This window comes from Chelonia mydas, chromosome 3, assembly GCF_015237465.2.
Source record: "Chelonia mydas isolate rCheMyd1 chromosome 3, rCheMyd1.pri.v2, whole genome shotgun sequence".
Taxonomy (NCBI): domain Eukaryota; kingdom Metazoa; phylum Chordata; order Testudines; family Cheloniidae; genus Chelonia; species Chelonia mydas.
In genome coordinates, this window is record NC_057851.1 from 170279699 (window position 1) to 170299274 (window position 19576).

The 19576-nt window shown below is 40.7% G+C and overlaps 1 protein-coding gene across 1 annotated transcript in view; it reads left to right on the forward strand.

The window, feature by feature from the left end:
- The window catches only part of EPAS1 (endothelial PAS domain protein 1), a 147038-nt gene that overhangs the window by 11336 nt on the left and 116126 nt on the right, over positions 1–19576 (forward strand). The window lies entirely within an intron of this gene.

A 19576-nucleotide genomic window follows, 5' to 3' on the forward strand; every position in this document is an offset into this window, starting at 1 on the left:
CAATAGAAGTTGGTCCAATACAAGACATTACATCCCCCACCTTGTCTCCCTAATGTCCTGAGACCAACACAGCTATAATAACACTGCAAACAAATAGTTAATTCTATACACAGAAATGCTCTTTCCATTTAGATCTGTTAATAATGAAGTGCAGTGATCAGGGTATTCTTTTAAATATTAGTGTGCTTGCTTATACATCATATATACATGCTGGGAGAAAATTCTGTATGTGCATTTCACTTTATGGCATAGTGTAGGGCATGAAGTATATGCCAATAGCCAGGACATACCATTGTAGATTAAAACAAAATGAAAATATGGTACACTATGCAGGTGCAGCTTTTTATGTTACTTCCTTGAGATAAATCTTGTTATCTGTCAGTTTTGTGCTGTGTTCAGTAGCTGCTTAAACATTAGTTGGAGCAATTTTTTTAACTAGCTGGTGCTAGTAAGAGCTTAGTCACTTAGAGATGATATTCACTTTTTATTAGACTTGCAAGATTATTCACAATTGCCAACTTTCCTTTTTGTGTAAAAGAAAAATGAGTGAAACTGTATAATGCTGCTTTCCAATAGCACTGTAGAATACAGTATTTGTTTTATGACGTACAGTAGACCAGTTGGCTGATAACAGCTAGTGTCCCAAATTAGCCATATTTAATTATACTTTTTAGTATGTTAGCCTAAATTTAATTATGATTTTGGCTCTTTTGCCTGCCTGATTGTATTTAGCTCTAGAAATTTTTTCAATTGTTAAGAATTGTACCACAAACAGTCCTTTGCAAACTCTGTGTGCTGTTTTAGACATTAAAACAATTAGATTTGTAACTTTTAGGCTGTTTTTATAAAGAATTTGAGGTGGGATAAAATATCCATTGTGCTCCTCTGTCCATCACATTACATGCCACAGCAAATATTCAATATTTCATTCTATAGAAGCTCATTAAATGTTTTGTCTAACAAGAAGCAAAGTTGCTTTAGTTGAATTTTTGTGTCTGATCTTCAGTCAAAGAGGTGCCCTGATCTTGACCCTTCCTGTATGTATGATTATGTGGAGTCATCAGTTTTCTTTGATTAGTGGAATGTTTAGGGTGTTCCCTCCAAAAGATTGTCCAAAAAGTTCAGAAAACTTTATAAATGTTCTATTTTAACCTGTGGTTGTGAGATTAATATTGCATTATTGCAGCTTTATGAACAGTTTTGGGCATCTGGGCAGAAGCAGAATGTTTGGTTTGTATTGTTTTTTAAGGGGGACAGTAGATAGTTTCTGTATTTTTTTTTCTTGTTTCATTCCAGCTAAAATGTAGGCAAACATACTCTGCTCTGTATATCAACGATAATAATGACCGGTATCTTGATTCTACACTATATTTATTTATGTTGCAAGCCAATTAGAAGCAAAGGAGAGATCTAATAGTTTTGCATTTTCAATCTCAAATTTAACATTTGCCTTCAAACCCTTTAAGAATATACATAGCCAAAACAGAACTAAATACAATCTTTTTTTCTAAAAGTCCTTAGTAATTCCCATGTGTAACAAAATACATTAGAAGTAAAAGCAAGCTTTAAAAAAATCTACTGCTCAAGAGCTTGTGCCCCTCTGTCCCTCATTAAGGAGCAAAGTGTGAAAAAGTCAGAATTATTAAAATGTTTCTCATCTATAAAAGTAGTCTGGTATGTGAAGTTAATATTAGTTAAATAATTCTCAAAGAAGGAAAATATCAACATCAAGCGTGTCAAATTCATCTACAAAGTAGGTCAAATTGCACTTTTTAATTATGATCCCTAGGTTGAGTTTACAAAATTAGGGCCATATATGAAATAGTGTACCTAAATGACTTAAAAATCTGGGGCCAGATCCCCAGCTGGTGTACATTGGGTTAGTTCTGTTAATGGAGCAATATCATTAAGCTTTTAAGTCAAGACTTGTCATTGAGATAACTAGGGTCAATTCACATCTCGCTTATAACTGTATTTTTCCTGAGTGTACATGCAGGAAAGATGGTTATGGCACTTTTGAAGAACTCCCCTTTCTAAAAAGTGTAATTGTACTAGTTGCAATAATCACAGACACGTGGCGGAATAAAGGCTTAGTGAGCTGAATCTTTATTACATCAAGGACATCTGTCCCTAAATTTTAAAATCTTCAGAAAAAAAACAATAGTGTATCAAATCCATAGATGCTAGGAAGCTAATATAAGTGCTGAATGAAGTGGGTCTTTGGACTCCAAGATCAATAGAAAGGAAACCGTTTTAATTGATTATTTCTTATAAAAAGGATAGAGTGTCAACTTAAATTTCCGTAAGCTTTCATTTTAATAACATGAGCAATGTAGGTATTGGGTTTTCTTTCTTGTTGTTGGGCTGTTGCTTTGATGATCAACCTTCATATTATATGAAGATTGCATGTTATGAGTAGTTCTTCAACTCTTTCAATGTATCATCTCCAACAGCAATTTGAAGTCTATTGATTCCAAAGGCAGCTGGATGCCTGTTCTCCCAGTTGGACAGGAACACAACTAGATGATCATTTTGACCAAATGAAGTTGTGTGGTTTTTGATGGTGTAGAATAGTTGCCACAATCTGCTTCAATCCCTGTGCATACTTATACTCTGTAGTGTACTGATATTCATGAGAGATGCTATATAAATTAGTCACTCATTTTTTTTTCACTATATGTTAGCTACTGGGTCTTTATAATTGTTTTTCAGAAAATAAAAAGTCTGAATTAGGTACCTAATGATGTGAAATGTTGTGCATCTCTCTAAATTAATCAGCATCTTCAACTTCTACTGTGACTTCATTGGCTTTCCATTGACTCCTTTCCTGTTCTTTTCTTCCTATTGTGCAGCATGTGGCAGGATCAGAAACTAGAATACCACAGTGTTTTTATACATTTGGATACGTCAGTTGCACATACTTAATTGACATTTCTTTTAAAAGCCTTTTCCTTAACAATGGACTTTGAATTTTGAACTGTCCCTTCTCATTTTAGAAAATACAATTGTATTGTCTAAGGAAAAGATAAAATTAGATACATGAAGATTTTGTAAAATTAAGCAATATCTACAAACTTCAAGTAACTGCATTAAATTATCATTAGCTAGCAGTCTGAAGGTATATGTGGTAATAAAATTAGCAGAATCGTTAGAAACTTCCTTGCAACCAATAAAATATGAACATTATCTATTGTAAATATTTAAGCACCCCATTATCTGAGTCTGAAAACATATGAGGAGGCTGAAGATAGACAAATTAAGATTGGAAATAAGGCACAAATTTGTAATTAACCATTAGAACAACTAACTTAGGGATGTGGATTCTCCATCACTTGCAGTTTTGAGTCAGGACACAATGTCTTTCTAAAAGGTATGCAGTCTCGCAAACAGAAGACAGGAGGTTTGATGCAGAAATTATTGGGTGAGCGTCTTTGGACTGTGTTATGCAGGAGGTCAGTCTTGATGAGAGGTTCTCAAACTGTGGTCTGAGCTCCATTCAGATGGTCTGCGGATAGTTCCCTCTAAGGTGCGCGCCTGGGCGGCTGCACACAAGAGAATGAAGGGCCACCCACCTAATTAGTGGAGCTGCACAGCCGTGGTTCCACTAATTAGGTGCCTGGACCCTGGAGAAGGTGCACATGTAAGCTGAGGTGGTGGCCTTGAGGGGAATAAGGGGTAGGTGGGAGGGGCAGTGGGGTGAGAAGAAGGGGTGGGGGGAATTTGGGATGTGCAGGGCTGTGGTGGCCAAAGAAAGAGGTGACTTTCCCCAGCTCCAGGGCTGGGGCTGCTGGGGAGAGACAGCCCTCCTTCCCAGCCTCAGCTCGGGGGCTGCCGCGGCGGGGGAGAGAGGGCACATCCATTGCATTAGAAAGGTAAAGACTACCGATATTAAAATATGAGTTGTGTGCTTTTATTTGTAGATCAAAAAACTTTAATTATTATTATGGATTTTTTTATATAGCACTTTTATCTGAAGCACTTTACAGTAGTTAGCTAATAGTACAAACAACATTTGGAAAGATCACTAAGTGGTCCGCCGAGACCCTCAGCAATTTTCTAGTGGTCCGCGAAAAAAAAAGTTTGAGAACCACTGTTCTAGATCATCGTTATGGTCCGTTCAGCCCTTAGAATATATGACTATTTTCATTATTGTTGTTAAAAGATAAAACAAATATGATTATAAGCATAGCATTAAAGATAAATGAACATCATTTGCTGCTGAATATGGTTTCTGAATGTTGAGGCATGCAAGATGAAGAAAAATAGTGCAAAATTAATAAAGAAACATTACAAAGTTTCTAAATAATTAAAAGATAGACTAATAATTCTAGATTTAGTTTCTAGGAATGCAAGCAAGCAAACAAATCTACTTCATACAATACTTATTCTCATACTTATACAAATGGCTACCTTTCTTAAGTAAGTTACTGCCATAGGAAACCTGGTACAATAGTATCCACAAACATACTTAGTACATCTGGTATCCACCATTTATTTAGCAGACCACTTTCTTTAAGAACCAATTTTTGTCAATCCCCTAAAATAGGTTTTCTTGTACATAGTACACTGTAATTTACAAAACAGCTACTGTCTACTTGAAATAATCTACAGTATTTCATGAAAACTAATGTGCATTATTACGCTCATTTTCCTGCAGCATAAAGCCCTTGCAATTTTATGTTCTTGGAGCCTTTAATTAATTAATTTTTTTTGTGTGCACACAGTGAAAAATCACTTGATGGTCATGAGAATTTTGAAATGAATGGGTTTAATAGCACTTAAATAGTCGATATACTGTAGTTTACCTTTAGAACACACATTTGTGCACTTGCACAAGAAACGTTTACTTAGTATTAAGATAGAGAAGTATGAAGGTCACATGTTAGTGGTTATGAAGGAGCTTTTATAAATGTAATGGAACAAGATTCCCTGTATTTTATTTCACCAGAGGAACATAATGGCCACAATAAATGGTAGCATAGTCACTGCACTTAATCTCTGAGTAACACTCAGTTCATTTTCACTTGCATTTAACAATGCATTTGTATGATAAACCACAGACCAATCCTTTAAATATCACTCTTGTTATAACACTCCAGTTATTATCAGTGAATCTCCAAGGCCTGTGCATTCACAATTATATTACCCTCTGTATGAGTGAATTCTTGACATTATCAACTCTGCTTATTGTCACAGTGACTTTGAAGATCTTTGATGTGACATTAAAATACAGTAATTTGACTGGCTTTATAAATAATGGAAAAAGTGCTAGTGCTTACAGATCAAACTTAAGCCATCACAATAATTTTAATTCTAACTGCAACTTGCTTCACACTCGAAAGCATTTTCTGTGTCACAGTATATGAGGCTGCTGTGTCTAGTTAGATTTTGTATACTACTATTGTACAATCATAGAATCATAGAATATCAGGGTTAGAAGGGACCTCAGGAGGTCATCTAGTCCAACCCCCTGCTCAAAGCAGGACCAATCCTCAACTAAAATTATCCCAGCCAGGGCTTTGTCAAGCCAGGCCTTAAAAACCTCAAAGGAAGGAGATTCCACCACCTCCCTAGGTAACGCATTCAAGTGCTTCACCACCCTCTTAGTGAAAAAGTTTTTTCCTAATATCCAACCTAAACCTCCCCCACTGCAACTTGAGATCATTACTCCTTCTTCTGTCATCTGGTACCACTGAGAACAGTCTAGATCCATCCTCTTTGGAACCCCCTTTCAGGTAGTTGAAAGCAGCTATCAAATCCCCCCTCATTCTTCTCTTCTGCAGACTAAACAATCCCAGTTCCCTCAGCCTCTTCTCATAAGTCATGTGTTCCAGTCCCCTAATCATTTTTGTTGCCCTCCGCTGGATGCTTTCCAATTTTTCCACATCCTTCTTGTAGTGTGGGGCCCAAAACTGGACACAGTGCTCCAGATGAGGCCTCACCAATGTCGAATAGAGGGGAACAATCACGTCCTTGATCTGCTAGCAATGCCGCTACTTATACAGCCCAAAATGCCGTTAGCCTTCTTAGCAACAAGGGCACACTGTTGACTCATATCCAACTTCTTGTCCACTGTAACCCCTAGGTCCTTTTCCGCAGAACTGGTGCCTAGCCATTCGGTCCCTAGTCTGTAGCGGTGCATGGGATTCTTCCATCCTTAGTGCAGGACTCTGCACTTGTCCTTGTTGAACCTCATCAGATTTCTTTTGGCCCAATCCTTTAATTTGTCTAGGTCCCTCTGTATCCTATCCCTATCCTCCAGCGTATCTACCACTCCTCCCAGTTTAGTGTCATCTGCAAACTTGCTGAGGGTGCAATCCACCCCATCCTCCAGATCATTAATGAAGATATTGAACAAAACCGGCTCCAGGACTGACCCTTGGGGCACTCCGCTTGATATCAGCTGCCAACTAGACACGGAGCCATTGATCACTATGCGTTGAGCCTGACGATCTAACCAACTTTCTATCCACCTTACAGTCCATTCATCCAACCCATACTTCTTTAACTTGCTGGCAAGAATACTGTGGGAGACCGTATCAAAAGCTTTGCTAAAATCAAGGAATAACATGTCCACTGCTTTCCCCTCAACCACAGAGCCAGTTATCTCATCACAGAAGGCAATTAGATTAGTCAGGCATGACTTCCCCTTGGTGAATCCATGCTGGTTGTTCCTGATCACTTTCCTCTCCTCTGAGTGCTTCAGAATTGATTCCTTGAGGACCTGCTCCATGATTTTTCCAGAGACTGAGGTGAGGCTGACTGGCCTGTTGTTCCCCGGATCCTCCTCCTTCCCTTTTTTAAAGGTGGGCACTACATTAGCCTTTTTCCAGTCATCTGGGACCTCCCCCGATCGCCATGAGTTTTCAAAGATAATGGCCAATGGCTCTGCAATCACATCCGCCAACTCCTTTAGCACCCTCCGATGCAGCGCATCCGGCCCCGTGGACTTGTGCTGGTCCAGATTTTCTAAAAATAGTCCTGAACCACTTCTTTCTCCACAGAGGGCTGGTCACCTCCTCCCCATACTGTGCTGCCCAGTGCAGTAGTCTGGGAGCGTTCTTGATCATTGTCAGTCTCATATAGAGGATATAATTCCACTTATTGGAGCCCACGAGATAACTACATATAGTACTGGCTTGCTGCTGCTCCCATGAATTCAATAGGAGCAAGAAGGCTTTGTAAATAATCTTCTGATTAGTAAAATGATGCACAGAATTGTAGGGTGAGGTTTTGAATTCAGAACTTATTTGGGTAATGGAAGCTTTGCTTGGGTAAGTTCTGAGTAAAGGACTCCAGGATTTGGATCTGAGGGCTATATTGTGTTATGAGTTTTTAAGGCAGTACTTTTATTGGAATGAAAAAATTGGTGAGCACTATGGCATGGATTTTACTAAGGGGATCAGGGATCGGCAACTTTTGGCATGCGGTCCATCAGAGAAATCCGCTGGTGGGCCAGGATGGTTTGTTTACCTTCAGCATCTGCAGGTTCGGCCGATCGCCGCTCCCACTGGCCAAGGTTCGCTGCTCCAGGCCAATGGGGGCTGCGGGTGGCGGCGTGGGCCGAGGGATGAGCTGGCCGCCCCTTCCTGCCTCTCTCCCTGCCCGCTGCCCTATAGGAATGAACTGTAAAGTCTGCCACTAAACCCCACTGATTCCCAGGAAGGGAGGGTCGTCAGCACGAAGGCCTTGTGCCCCTGATTATCTCTGGTTCTGGCTGCTCTGAGGTTGAAAAGGATCCTAAAGGGAGCAGGAAAGAATCCCCTAATTATCCTTCATGTGGGAACAAATGATACGGCTAGACTATCGCTGGAAAGTATTAAGGGAGACTATGCTAGGCTGGGGAAGACGCTTAAGGAAATTGAGGCTCAGGTAATCTTTGGTGGGATTTTGCCTGTTCCTAGGGAAGGGCAACAAAGGCGTGACAAAATTATGACTATCAACAGATGGCTTAGGCAGTGGTGCTATAAGGAGGGCTTTGGGATGTATGGCCACTGGGAGGCATTCATGGACAGAGGACAGTTCTCTCGGGATGGACTTCATCTGAATAGGGAAGGAAATAGACTTCTAGGATGGAGGCTGGCACAACCGATTAAGAGAGCTTTAAACTAGGAATTTGGGGGAGATGTTTGGGAGATGTCCAGGTAATCTCCATGCCGGATTTTAGCATTGAGAGGGAAGAAAACAAAGTAAGAAAGGATACAGCCATGGGTAGGAGAAGGTATATAAGGAGGAAGGGCAGTGTGGATACCAGTCTAATAGGTTATACTGGCTGTAGAATGACCATGCCTAATAGGGTACAGAATGTGAGTGAGGACAAACAGCAAAAATTAAGATGTTTGTAGACCAATGCGAGGAGCCTAGGTAACAAAATGGAGGAACTAGAGCTACTGGTGCAGGAAGTGAAACCAGATATTATAGGGATAACAGAAACTGGACTACAGGTATTGAAGGGTATGTGCTGTTTAGGAAAGACCGAAATAAAGGTAAAGGTGGTGGAGTAGCATTGTATATCAATGATGAGGTAGAATGTAAAGAAATAAGAGGCAATGGAATGGATAAGACAGAGTCCGTCTGGGCAAAAATTACATTGGGGAAGAAAACTATTAGAGCCTCCCCTGGGACAGTGCTTGGGTTGTGCTATAGACCGTCAGGATCTAATTTGGATATGGATAGAGCCCTTTTTAATGTTTTTAATAAAGTAAATACTAATGGCAACTGTGTGATCATGGGAGACTTTAACTTCCCAGATATAGACTGGAGGATGAGTGCTAGTAATAATAATAGGGCTCAGATTTTCCTAGATGCGATAGCTGATGGATTCCTTCATCAAGTAGTTGCTGAACCGACTAGAGGGGATGCCATTTTAGATTTGGTTTTGGTGAGTAGTGAAGACCTCATAGAAGACATGGTTGTAGGGGACAATCTTGGTTCAAGTGATCATGAGCTAGTTCAGTTCAAACTGAACGGAAGGATTAACAAAAATAAATCTGCGACTAGGGTTTTTGATTTCAAAAGGGCTGACTTTCAAAAATTAAGGAAATTAGTTAGGGAAGTGGATTGGACTGAAGAACTTATGGATCTAAAGGCAGAGACGGCCTGGGATTATTTTAAATCAAAGATGCAGAAGCTATCGGAAGCCTGCATCCCAAGAAAGGGGAAAAAATTCATAGGCAGGAGTTGTAGACCAAGCTGGATGAGCAAGCATCTCAGAGAGGTGATTAAGAAAAAGCAGAAAGCATACAGGGAGTGGAAGTTGGGAGGGATCAGCAAGGAAAGCTACCTTATTGAGGTCAGAACATGTAGGGATAAAGTGAGACAGGCTAAAAGTCAAGTAGAGTTGGACCTTGCAACCTTAATGGGTCTAAATCGGGGGGCCCAGATAATCTTCATCCAAGAATATTAAAGGAACTGGCACGTGAAATTGCAAGCTCATTAGCAAGAATTTTTAATGAATCTGTAAACTCAGGGGTTGTACCGTATGATTGGAGAATTGCTAACATAGTTCCTATTTTTAAGAAAGGGAAAAAAAGTGATCCAGGTAACTTATAGGCCTGTTAGTTTGACATCTGTAGTATGCAAGGTCTTGGAAAAAATTTTGAAGGAGAAGGTAGTTAAGGACATTGAAGTCAATGCTAAATGGGACAAAATACAACATGGTTTTACAAAAAGTAGATCGTGCCAAACCAACCTGATCTCCTTCTTTGAGAAAGTAACAGATTTTTTAGACAAAGGAAACTCAGTGGATCTAATTTACCTAGATTTCAATAAGGCGTTTGATACCGTGCCACATGGGGAATTATTAGTTAAATTGGAAAAGATGGGGATCAATATGAAAATTGAAAGGTGGATAAGGAATTGGTTAAAGGGGAGACTACAACGGGTCCTACTGAAAGGTGAACTGTCAGGCTGGGGGGAGGTTACCAGTGGAGTTCCTCAAGGATCGGTTTTGGGACCAATCTTATTTAATCTTTTTATTACTGACCTCGGCACAAAAAGTGGGAGTGTGCTAATAAAGTTTGCGGATGATACAAAGCTGGGAGGTATTGCCAATTTAGAGAAGGACAGGGATATCATACAGAAGGATCTGGATGACCTTGTAAACTGGAGTAATAGTAATAGGATGAAATTTAATAGTGAGAAGTGTAAGGTCATGCATTTAGGGATTAATAACAAGAATTTTAGTTATATGCTGGGGATGCATCAATTAGAAGTAACGGAGGAGGAGAAGGACCTTGGAGTATTGGTTGATCATAGGATGACTATGAGCCGCCAATGTGATATGGCTGTGAAAAAAGCTAATGCGGTCTTGGGATGCATCAGGAGAGGTATTTCCAGTAGGCATAAGGAGGTTTTAGTACCGTTATACAAGGCACTGATGAGACCTCACCTGGAATACTGTGTGCAGTTCTGATCTCCCATGTTTAAGAAGGATGAATTCAAACTGGAACAGGTACAGAGAAGGGCTACTAGGATGATCCGAGGAATGGAAAACTTGTCTTATGAAAGGAGACTCAAGGAGGTTGGCTTGTTTAGCCTAACTAAAAGAAGGTTGAGGGGAGATATGATTGCTCTCTATAAATATATCAAAGGGATAAATACCAGAGAGGGAGAGGAGTTATTTAAGCTCACTACCAATGTGGACACAAGAACAAATGGATATAAACTGGCCACCAGGAAGTTTAGACTTGAAATTAGATGAAGGTTTCTAACCATCAGAGGAGTGAAGTTTTGGAATAGCCTTCCAAGGGAAGCAGTGGGGGCAAAAGATCTATCTGGCTTTAAGATTAAACTCGATAAGTTTATGGAGGAGATGGTATGATGGGATAACATGATTTTGGTAATTAAATATTCATGGTAAATAGGCCTAATGGCCTGAGATGGGATGTTAGGTGGGGTGGGATTTGAATTATCCAGGAAAGAATTTTCTGTCGTATCTGGCTGGTGAATCTTGCCCATATGCTCAGGGTTTAGCTGATCGCTATATTTGGGGTCGGGAAGGAATTTTCCTCCAGGGCAGATTGGAAGAGGCCCTGGAGGTATTTCGCCTTCCTCTGTAGCATGGGGCACGGGTCACTTGCTGGAGGATTCTCTGCTCCTTGAAGTCTTTAAACCACGATTTGAGGACTTCAATAGCTCAGACATAGGTGAGAGGTTTTTCGCAGGAGTGGGTGGGTGAAATTCTGTGGCCTGCGTTGTGCAGGAGGTCAGACTAGATGATCATAATGGTCCCTTCTGACCTTAGTATCTATGAATCTATGATTCCCCCTTTTAATGAGGATCCCTGCCATAAAGGAGGATCCATGGGACAAGGACTGTGCTGCTTTTCCCAGGGAATCTCCAGGTGGCCTAACCCAGCCACTTCCCACCCTTCTCTGAAGCCAGTTCTAACCAAGTGCCGCCTGGGGAAAGTCAGTGGAGGCAGCTGACCCCTCCACATAGGATAGGTGAGCTCTGTGCATGGAGGAGATCCTCTTTTTGTGGTCACACTGAAGGCAACATCTGGCTCTAGTGGGACAATGTGGTTCCTGCAGTTAAGAAAATGTTGGTGTTTGGTTTTGACACAGCATCTTTCTCACCTGACACTGATTTTGACAACTAAACCCGTGCTCTTAAAATGCTAACCCAAAGTTGCCGGATCACTGTTTTTAGTCTGACAGCAGAACCTCTCTCTGGCAGCTTTGTTCAGCCCCTGATGAACTCTTCAGTGCTACAGCTGTAATAACGTTGTTATAACTGAAGACTTTTATTTTCTTACAGTTATTGTATTTTCCTCTTAAAGTGATTTGATGGATATGTTATTGCCATTACTAACCAGAGGGGTATTTCTATGAAAATATCCTTTTTACTATCAAGTTGTCTTAACATTGCCACAGGTTTTTACATAGTAGAACTATATATTCTACAAATGATTCAGAAAAAGAGAATACCCTATTTACATAGGCATGTACTAACCTGAAAGTGGAATATAAGCAGGTACAGATGTTTGCAGGGAAACTTAATACTGCTGTTTAGAAACATTATTACCCATAGAAAAACATTGTTTATTAACCATGTAACCAGCCAATCCAGAGCCATGTCAAAATGAGGATCTGCAAGCTGAGGATGTCATTTTGTGAATTTCAACTCTGAACTCAGTTCTTTGCTCTGACATTGGCTCAGTGCCGGAAGCACTATGAAAGGAGTACACCAATCTCTGTTTCTGGCAGCCCCTTTGACTGATACAAGATAAACCCTGACAGGCTCCAGAAACAGCCATATTTACCACAGCCAGAACGCTGGTTCTTCAGGAAAGGTCTTTGTGGTGGTGGTAGTGGTAGGGGCTTGGATCAAATGGAACTAGGGAGGGTCTGCACTTCCTAGAGCAAAAATTGTCCCTTATCAAGAACAGGCATCATCCATTGAACTTTCTTAAATTACAGTCATATGTTTGGAATTAAATACTCAAGGGCCAAGTTCAGAGGTGATGTAACTTCTGGTATAAGTTGCATGCCGCTAAGTAGGGTGTAAATTACTTGTTGAGGCATTAAAATGGAGTGAATATGGCAGGAAAAGCAACTAAACTTTTGTAGCGAGGAAGATCCCTGATTAAGGGTCTGGATAGCAACTCAGGAAATCTGAGTTTGGTTTCTGGTGCTGCCACCAACTTCCTGTGTGATCTCTGGAAATTCAGTTAATTGCTTTGTGCCTCAGCTTTGCACCTGTAAAAGGGGTAGTAACACATCATCATTTCTACCCTTTGTTGGTCATGTCTATTTAAATAGAAAATTTTTTAGTAGGGACTTTCTCTGCCCAGCACAATGAAATCCCTACCTTGGTTGGGACTTCTAAATAAGAATAATTAACAAGAAGGTCAAATAAAATAGTGGGGCCTATGTTACCTTACTCCCTTCTTATACTATCTTGCTAATTGTTTTTCCTACTATACCACTTCCTGCTATCCCTCAATGTATAAAATACGCCTACTTATAAGTAATTTACACCACCATTTGCATCTCGTATGAATTTGGCCCTTATGTTATAAGATCAATGCAGTGTTCCCTCTAATTTTTCCAACCCATGTGCGGAATGAATTTTGTTATGTGCACAAAACAAAATTCATGTGGTGAGGGTGGGGCCGAGGGGTTCGGAGTGTGGGAAGGGGCTCAGGGCTGGGGCAGAGGGTTGGGGTGCAGGAGGCATGAGGACTCTGGCTGGGGGGTGCAGGCTCTGGGGTGGGGCTGAGGATGAGGGCTTTGGGGTGCAGGCTGCCCCAGGGCTATGGCAGGGAGAGAGGACTCCCCCCAGCTCTCTCTCTCTGCAGTACCACCTGGGCTGGAGGAGGAGGGGTGCCTCCCCACACTGCAGCAGCTCTAGGGCAGGAGAGGCACCTTTCCCACGGGGCTCAGTTGGGGCCAGGGGAGGGGCGTCTCTCCAGTGGCTGTGGCTGGACTGGGTTGGGCCTGTGGCTGGGGGAGAGGAATCTCTCCTCTCCACAGCCTAGCTTAGAGGGAATTTAGGATCAATGTACAGATTAGGTACCTTGAGCAATTTAGGAGACATTTAGTGAGGGAAGTGGCAAGGGATCAGAAAACAATGAACATATCTTTGAGATGACAAACCCATTGTTGTTGTTATATAATATGTCATCACAGGACAGGTAGATGAGCAGCACCAAATGTACCTGAAACAATGAGAGGGATTTGAACTAAAGCCAGGGAAATATACATGGAAAGGTCAGGGTAGTTTTAAATAGCTGTGCAGGAGATATCATTCTGTTTCAAGGTGTTTTAGTTGAGCCTCTAGACAGAGTGGTGAGGATGTCAGGTACACTCCCAGCTATTCTTTTTAGAGAACAAATCTGAGGAACTGTGCCAGATTGAGGTGTCCTTAGAGGAGCTTTTGGAACAGATTGAGAAACTAAACAGTAATAAGTTACCGGGACCAGATGGTATTCACCCAAGAGTTCTGAAGGAACTCAAATGTGAAATTGCAGAAATAATAACTGTGGTATGTAACCTATCATTTAACCCAGCCTCTGTACCACAGGACTAGAGGACAGCTAATGTGATGCCAATTTTTAAAAAAGGCTCCAGAGCCTACTTCAGTATCAGACAAATTGGTTGAAACTATAGTAAAGAGCATAATTATCATACACATAGATGAGTTGGGAAGAGTCAACATGGTTTTTGTAAAGGGAAATCATGCCTCACCAATCTACTAGAATTCTTTGGGAGGGGAGGGGGGTTCAACAAGCATGTGGACAAGGGGGGTCCGGTGGATATAGTGTACTTAGATTTTCAGAAAGCCTTTGACAAAGTCCCTCACCAAAGACTCTTAAGCAAAGTAAGCTGTCATGGGATAAGAGGGAAGGTCCCATCATGGATCAGTAATTGGTTAAAAGATAGGAAACAAAGGATAGGAGTAAATGGTCAGTTTTCAGAATGGAGAGAGGTAAATAGTGGTGCCTCCCTGGGGTCAGTACTGGGACCAGTACTGTTCAACATTTTGATAAGTGATCTGGAAAAGGGGGTAAACAGTGAGGTGGTAAAATTTGCAGATGATACAAAACTACTCAAGATTGTTAAATCCAAGCAGACTGCGAAGAGTTACAAAGGTATCTCACAAAAGTGGGTCACTGGGCAACAAAATGGCAATTGAAATTCAATGTTGATAAATGCAAAGTACCGGTAATGCCCATTGGAAAACATAATCCCAACTATATATGTATAAAATGATGGGGTCTAAATTAACTCTTACCACTCAAGAAAGAGATCTTAGAGTCACTGTGGATAGTTCTCTGAAAACATCCACTCAATGTGCAGTGGCAGTCAAAAAAGTGAACAGAATGTTAGGAATCATTAGGAAAGGGATAAATAATAAGACAGAAAATATCATGTTGCCTCTATATAAATCCATGTTATGTCCACATCTTGAATACTGTATGCAGATCTGATCGCCCCATCTCAAAAAAGCTATATTGGAATTGGAAAAGGTACAGAAAAGGGCAACAAAAATGTTTAGGGGTATAGAACAGCTTGCATGTGAGGAGAGATTAATAAGACTGGGACTTTTCAGCTTGGAAAAGAGATGACTAAGGGGAGATTTAATAGAAGTTCATAAAATCATGACTGGTGTGGAGCAAATAAATAAGGAAGTGTTATTTACTCCTTTTCATAACACAAGAACTAGGGGGTCACCAAATGAAATGAATAGGCAGCAGGTTTAAAATGAACAAAAGGAAGTATTTTTTTCACACAACGCGCAGTCAACCTGTTGAACTTTTTGCCAGAGAATGTTGTGAAGGGCAAGACTATAACAGGCTTCAAAAAAAGAACTAGATAAGTTCGTGGAGGATAGGTCCATCAATGGCTATTAGCCAGGATGGGCAGGGAAGCAAAATCATGCTCTGAAGTGTCCTTAGCCTCTGTTTGCCAGAAGCTGGGAATCGTGACAGGGAATGGATCACTTGATGATTACCTGTTCTGTTCATTCCCTCTGAAGCAGTGGTTCTCAACTGGGGTAGGTGTGTACTCCGAGGGGTATGCAGAAGTCTTCCAGGGTACATCAACTCATCTAGATATTTGCCTAGTTTTACAACAGGCTAACAAAAAGCACTAGAAAAGTCAGTACAAACTAAATTTCATACAGACAAAATGAGAAAGTAATCAATTTTTCAATAATTGTATGCTGTGACACTTTTATGTTTTTATCTGATTTTTGTAAGCAAGTAGTTTTTAAGTGAGGTGAAATTTGAGGGTATCCAAGACAAATCAGACTCCTGAAAGGGGTACAGTAGTCTGGAAAGGTTGAGAGTCACTGTTCTGAAGCATCTGGCATTGGCAACTGTCAGATGACAGGATATTGGGCTAGATGGACAATTGGTCTGATCCAATATGGCTGTTCTTATAAATAATAATAATAGATCTCTGTGGTAGTGACTTTCTTCCTATGTGTATATAGCATAGTAGTACAAATAACAATTAGTATGAAAATCTGGTGCAAATTGTTCAATAGAAAAAAGCACTTTCATACCATGTCTGAACGCATGGAGCTTTGTATGAAAAGACATGATCAAAACTGATATCAAGATTCTTAACCTTGGTCACTCCTTTCACATTAATCCCCTCAATAAGTGGGGACAAGGAGAAGAATTAAAGCTCTCATATACATAGCCCCTCCCTTGCTGCTGCATAGAGGTTGGGAACTAGAACCATTTGGGGCTAGATTGTAACTAGACATAACATAGAGTTAAGATTAGGGGTGAGGAGTAAGAAGCACCCCTCCACCTTGTGAAGCTGCATTAGGGAAATCCACATGACTGCTCCCACCGCTGAGTTACTTGGGAGCAACTGAGCAGTTAAAGCCACAGCCTGCTCCCCATTTAGGGGTATGGAAAATTTCTCCCTTGCCCATGGCAAAAGACATACAACAGAAAGATGGTCCCTGGCCCAAAAGTTTACAAACTAACCACTCCAATCCTACAAACAGTTACGCATCTGCTTAACTTTAGACATGTGAATATTTATACTGTAGTCAGCATGAACTGATGTGTAAAGTTAAACAGTTGCATAACTGTTTGTAAGATTGGGGCTTAAATAATAGATGCAATACTAAAGAAAGCCCCATGTAAGTTTAGATTAAGTATAACTCATCCCCCTCAAGCGGTAATTTAGCAATGATTCCATTTGTGTCTCTCTCCTATTTACTGATGGTTTAAGCAAACAAAATTGTTATATGCTGTGTAAGGTATGAGGAATGAAGAGCAAATATCGGGGGTTTTTTTTTTTGTTACTTGTGCAGGAAGTGGATTTTAATTTATCAAAGTTTAAGGAGGAAAAAACTTTGTGGACAAATTTGTTTTAATGTGTCATGTGTGGCCTTTTAAAAAAAAAAAAGCATTCCACTTGCTCTGGTACCGAGAATTGCTGCAATATTTAAGATATTGAATAAGATATGATATGATAGCATCTGAAGAAAAAACAAAAGGCTGCCTCTTAGTGATATAAATTTGGGTATTTGGAAACAAATAAGATACATTTTCCCCAAAGAGAAAGTAACGAATTTTAGTCTTTGGTGGCAGGTGTATTCTAGTTTGTGCTAAATCACAGCTAAGAATGAACCATATAAATTATGAGTATACAGTGATTTCAGCTGGCTTGACACCTAACATTCTTGTCAGTGATTTTAAAAAAAATCATAATAATTTTAATAGAAGATCAAGCAGCCATAGAGGAGTTTCCATTTTGATCTTTTATACAACAGTGATAGTATCATCATTGAGTATCACTTGCACTTGGCTCATCTTGCCATTTGGCATCTGCTAGAAGTGGATGCGGGTAAAGTACTTTTCCTTGTTTTTGGCATTTCAGGAGGAACTTCAGTGTGCTGGAGCTTTGATCTTTTGAACCAATGGGAGAAGATATTTGAATCTGGAAGCATCCCTCTACTCTGTCTTGTGTGATTGTGATGATTTGTTACCCCTTAATTTTGAGTGGAAGGGTTATTCCTAGTGGGAGAGAACAGCATGGCCATCATGTATAGATGAAAGCTAATTGGTTTTCTTAGCTGGAATATTAAGATTGAATCCTGGAAGGTGTTTAGTACTGTGACCATGATCAAGTGCTGCAGTACATGCTTAACTTTAAGACATAAGTAGTCCCATCAAAGCTGTGTCTTCATTTTGAAATGGAATTGTGGTCTTCATTTGGAATAGGAAATTAACTTCTCAACAACTACAGTTGTGGATCCAGAAGTTCCAAGAGTGACAGTGGATATGCCATCTGGGGAATCTGATACCTGGCACAGAACAATTTAATCCTTGTTTGGAAAGGGCTGTTTTTGGTTGGAGTGGTCCAGTTGTATTCATTTGTGATTTGTGGTCATGTTCTTGATTCCTGTTGGTTATTGTTACATCAGTGTAACAGTGCAGGCATTGTAACCAATGCCATTTTCATTTTTCTGTATTGCTGGTTTAATTGAGTTTGCAAAAGTGGTAGGTTATGGGAACCTCTTTATGAGTGTACTACAGGGCAGATGGCAATCTATGGTTAGGATTTGTGTATGTTTGATATTTACTTTATTTAAACAACAGTCATGATGGAAACAGTTTTAATCAACTTTGTGCAAGCTTGGCAATCCAGATCTACTACTCAAGTAACATATTTCTCAGAATCCTCTCTTCATGGCAGTGCTATTGTTTGTGTGTATTTCATTGTGTATTTGCCAGAGGAAGAGAGCTATTGTTGTTTAGATGGCGGTTGGAAATATAAAATGGAGTCTACTGAGAATTCCAATAGACTGTACATGTCACAATTGTTTTGTGCTGTGTGACACTTTAGTATGCAGTGTTTTTTATTTGGCCACGTGTGCAAATCAAAATGGAGCTTCCCACCTCAAACACTTTGTCATCAATGTTTTAAAGATAAACCATTAACAAAGAAGAAAATATCTTTCCTTCGCTATACTACCAGGTAATCAAAATTTGTAGGATTAGGACCAAATCCTGCAGTCCTTATTCAAGCAAAACTCACATGGACTTCATCTGATGTTTTTCCTGAGTAAGGGATGGAGGATTAGGTTCTTACAAAGGAAATAATCTTTAAGTAGAGTATACCTAGAGAGAGACGTGGGGCGAAAAAAGGGAGCTATTGCCAAAAGGTTTCCTTTGTAGGCCACTTACTGTAGCTAAAATTATAAGGAGCAGAAGTAGTAGTGGTCTGTTAGGACAGCCATGAAAACAAGCCTTTAGCTATTCCTAACATATACTGAATGAAAATATTCTCCAAATTTTAAAAATAAGTTAAGACTTAGCAAAAAGCACACAAAAACCTGAGTTTATTTGTATCCCATCTGGTACATAATGTCCTGGAGCGTAGCCTACTGGCAGAAACGTGCAGTGTTCTCCTTTGCAGCATTGGGAATGCTCTCTGCTGAATTTGGCGCCTATGACCAAAGTTTGCTTGTTAGCTGAAGTTCACACAGACTTCTTGCCAGGTCTGCCCAGAATACTGTCTCCTCTAACTTCCTGTGGTCTTGCATAATATTTCCTTGCTTCTTGTGTAGCTGTGCACTTGGTCTGGTCAATGCCCAGTTCATTTTAAAGGCCTGATCCTGAAAACATGCATGTGAGTAGTCTCAGAAAAAGATGTAAATGATTGCAGTTTGGGCTTCTCAGCCAGGAAGTATCAGCACAATCTAAACGTGTTGTGACGGTGGGGACTTTAGGGTTTAGTCCAGGGGTGGGCAAACTGCGGCCCGGGGGCCGCATCCAACCCTCTCAACGTTTTAATCTGGCTTTTGAGCTCCCGCTGGGGAGCGGGGTTTGGGGCTTGCCCCACTCTGCGCAGCTCCTGGAAGCAGCAGCATGCCCCCCCTCCGGCTCCTACGTGTAGGGGCAGCCATGGGGCTTTGTATGCTACCCCCACCCCAAGCACCTGCGGAGAGGGCAGCGTGCAGAGCTGCCTGGCTGCACCTCCACGTAGGAGCTGGAGGAGGGACATGCTGCTGCTTCTGGGAGCTGCTTGAGGTAAGCGCTGCCCAGAGCCTGCATCCCTGACCTCCTCCCACGCCCCAACCCCCTGCCCCAGCCCTGATC